A 4332-nucleotide genomic window follows, 5' to 3' on the forward strand; every position below is an offset into this window, starting at 1 on the left:
CTATAGTCTTCTCTGTTCGTGCTGTTTTTTTTCCAACCGCAAAAACTGCCCAAAGGGCAGGTTATCCCGTGTGTGGTTCGGGTGAAAACTAGTATAATGTAATAATGCATTCCGATCAGTTGGCTTTCTGTACGGTTTAACAAAGAGTTCTCCTTTGTTGGTATCAACCTTTATTGTTACGTCTAGGAAATTCACTTCCTCTCTGCTGTAGTTCTCAGTGAACTTTAAGTGTTGATTTTGTTCATTCAACCATTTGAAGAAAGAAATTGCTTCACTCTCATCGCCCTTCCAAATTAAAAGCACATCATCTATGTACCTCTTCCAGACCTGGATATTATTTCTGAAAGGGTTGTTGTCACCATAGATCACTCTTTTTTCGAAAGCCTCCATATAGAGGTTTGCGATGCTCGGGGCTAGTGTAGCCCCCATAGCCGTTCCTTGTATTTGTTTATAGTAGCATCCATTAAAATGGAAATAGTTTTCCGTTAGTGCTACTTCAGCACACCAAAGTATGAAAGAGGCTGGGGTTTCAGTGTTATTATTTTCCATCAGGAGTCTTTCTTCCAAGACCTCAAGAAAGCCCCTATGTGGGATATTCGTATACAAAGATACTACATCAAGGCATATCAGAATTTCTTCAACTTGGTTAAATGGTCTCCCTTCTACTTCCTTTATAATTTGTGTGGTATCTTTTATAAAGGAAGACATCTCTCTGACCATTGGTTGCATGCAATGGTCCGCAAATCTTGATAGAGGTTCGTATACCGAGTCACAGCCTGACACAATTGGTCTCCCTGGAGGCCTAGTTAGACTTTTATGAATTTTCGGGAGAATATAAAATTGTGGTGTCCTTGGTTTGTCTGCTCGTAGAAATTCTGCTTCTTTCTTTGTGATCCATCTCCTTTCCTCTGCTTTTGTCACTTTCAGATGGATCATTGTTTCCAATTTTTGTGTGGGATTCTCATCTAATCTCTGATAACTCTGGCCATCTTCCAGTTGTCTCATACATTCCTCGATGTAATCTTTTCTATTCAGGATAGCGACGGCTCCTCCCTTGTCAGCTTTTCGTATTATTATGGAATCATTGAATAGTAGTCCCTTTAGGGTGGTTTTCTCTCTTCGACTTAGATTTTGGAAGATCTTTTCTTTTTCTGTGTCTTTCTCTAGTATAGCAAGTTCTTGTAATACTCTATTTTCAAAAACTCGAGCTTCTGCAGTCTGAGAGTGTATTGGGGGGCAAAAGTTTGATTTATTATGCAACCCACTATCTGGTTCGGTGGAGTCCTCTTTATCTTCAAAGTATTGTTTGAGGTGTATTTTCCTCATGAATTCTGTTAGCTCTTCCCTAAACTTAAACCGGTCATGTTTATTAGTGGTCACAAAACCAAGTCCTTTTTCCAATGTTTGAGTCTCAATTTGGCTAAGGTTGTATTCGGAAAGGTTTACCACAGTGCTTTCATACTGCGGGTGACTCTTTGGTCTGGCTCCCATTCCTGCTGGTCCCGTCCTAAAAAATGTTGTTGTATATTAGGGTTTCCTCTGTTGCCATTCCTTCTTGCACCGCCCTGTGATCCTCTATATCCTCGTCTGCCTGAATTAAATTCGGAATTTCGTCCCCTTCTTCCTGTGCTAGTTCCTTCTCCTGCACTTTCTTCGCTTGAGCTATACGATGTACCTCTAAACCTTACTCTTCTTTTGCCCTTATTTTGGTTTCGAGATGCTCCTAAGTCATCTTTTTCTTTGGTGAAATAATTTTCTTGCGTGTATGCAAAGGCTTTTTCATGTGTGAATTGTTGAATATCATTTTTCAACCTTCTGATTCGTTCTTTTGTAAGATCTTCCTTGAATATTTTCATTTCATTCATGAGTTCGTCTAGTCTCCTTTTATATTGTTCAATGGGGACTATCTTTTTGATCTCCTCTTCCAATTTCTGCAGGTCTATCGCTATTTTCTCTGTTGTCTGGCGTGCGGTATCTATTATGAGTATTACCCACTCCCTGCCACATTTGTTTCCAATATAACTCCATTGGATCAAAAAATCTTTGTTGTCTAGAAAGATTCTTGGCTCGTTTCTTACCACGAGTCCCTGTGGCAGGATCCCATTTCTTAGGTATTCTAGCATTATGCTACCGTGTAGTTCCGACCTAATTAGTCTTTTCTTTATCTGGGTTAGCTCGTCCCAGCTAGTCAGATTTGAGGTATCCCCCAATTCTCCCCCAAACAGTGTGGAGTTGCTAAGTAGTTCAGTGATGTATCCATCATCGTAACTCTTGCACCTTTCAGCTGCCATGTTTTATATTCTGTCGTGCGTGATCTCTTCCTCCCAAGTGTAATGCAATGTCATCTACTGAATTTATCAAAAAAACAGTCTCACCGCCCACCGACCGTCCAACCACTTGAAAAAACTTTAAGATACTAGAGGGAATATTTATCTGGATCTCTTTAAGACAACCCTCAAAACGTCAAAACCACTAAACATACCACACTAATGCTTGAAGGGTCCCTTGCTTCTCCAGTACCTTCTTCTAACTCAGTCCTGCATGCTGTTTAACTCATTAGATTACAACATACTTATTCCAAACAGTTTTTTTAAACAAAAATATCAATTTATTTACTCTCAATAAAAACACCACTAAAAAATACATTCACAATTATCTCAACAAGGACAGCATCTTGCACTTTTGTCTAAGTTCAATTATTACACATTTGCCACTATTTTTGGTATCATTGACCACAGACAACTTCTACATAACATTCTGTTTTCTAATACCTATCTCTGTTATTAAATAGTTAATCAGTAGAAGAAAAATTTTCAGTTTTTCATTTACTTTTTATATCTTCTCCTTTCTTCACTGGGTACTCTAACTTCCCCATAAAAATCGTACTCTACTCATTCACACTTATGTCATTCATACATCCTTTCATTCTACAATCCACACTACCCAACATGTTTCTTTCCTTTATCAGTTCTCATAATTCCAGGAAATTCTTCAGGGGTTAATTTTTGTATAGCAACAGTCTGTTATGTAGCGACCATTCGGTCTTCTTGTATTCTTTACACTTCTTGGTCAAGGCTCATGTGTTCGGTTCACATCTGTTTCATTTCTGGGCCAGAGTTCCACAAGAAGGTATCTGTGAGAAGCAAGTGTATGAAGAATGGATTTAATTATTAACCCAACTTCTATGCAGTCTTATTCCTACATTCGGGGTATACAATTTACCATGAGAGAATATATTCTTCCAGTTCTTCAGTACTAGACATGCACTACTTGGTAAAGGACATTATCACGACACGACGTCTTTTCATAAGGTGGTTCACCGTTTTTCTGGTGACCTACCCTCTCTATTTTTTACCGTAATTCCCCTGTTCTTTAAAAAGGGGCATTTGATAATTTATTTAGTTTCCCAACCCTCTCACCCTACTGTTGTGGTACACTATTTACCTTCTGGCTTTTACCTGCAGGTTGTTTATTTTCATCCATCCAGGTATCTATCTCTAGGTGCTTCTTAATTCTCAACACTTGTGTACTGCCTTTTTGGGTTCACCTTTTGCAACATCTATCAATACAGAAATGTCACTTGCAGTTACTCCTGGTTAAACTGGTACTACATATCCTATGTATAATAAGCATAATCTGATGTTACACTTAGTTCTAGGGTATGTACCTTAATTAGGACTTCCCATGTTAGAGTCCGCCATGTTTGCTGTTTCCAGCTTATCCCGACCCTTCAGTGATCTTTGTACGAGATGAATGCCTCTTTTTGCTCTAATAGAGTCAGGGTAAAAAAAAATATATATATATATATAGAAAATATCACGTGTTATTTCATATTTGCTTATTGGAGCTTATTTCTATTCATTAACTATTGGGTATGTCATACTTACTCAAGAGTTACGACCTCGGTCGTCCCGGGTTCCGACGTGATCTATACACGGCTTCTTAGTGTTCTAAGTGCTGATATCTATTGAAGCATAAACAAAAGGTGTATCTTTAAAAATTGAGACATTCCGCCCGCGTGATCTTTAAACGGCTTCTTGGTGTACTAAGCGCCAATATCTCTTGTAGCTAAACAATACCCCACAATGGTTTCTGGGGCTAGGAGTTTATCACGGTCTGGAAAAGAGAAATACCACATCTCACCTGAGCAGCATGCCATTCCCCTTGCACAAGAACCTGCCATGCAGGTGATCTTCCCTCGCGCCTCTGCCCCCAGGATTGGGATCCTATAGCAGTGGCCTTTCCCTGGCCACCTGCGCAGAGGATCCAAGGGAAGAAGATTTCTCACAACCCTGATGCTACGCGTGTGGGATATCATCCTAATGGGGGAGG

This window comes from Ambystoma mexicanum, chromosome 3q, assembly GCF_040938575.1.
Source record: "Ambystoma mexicanum isolate Mex_15411 chromosome 3q, UKY_AmexF1_1, whole genome shotgun sequence".
Taxonomy (NCBI): domain Eukaryota; kingdom Metazoa; phylum Chordata; class Amphibia; order Caudata; family Ambystomatidae; genus Ambystoma; species Ambystoma mexicanum.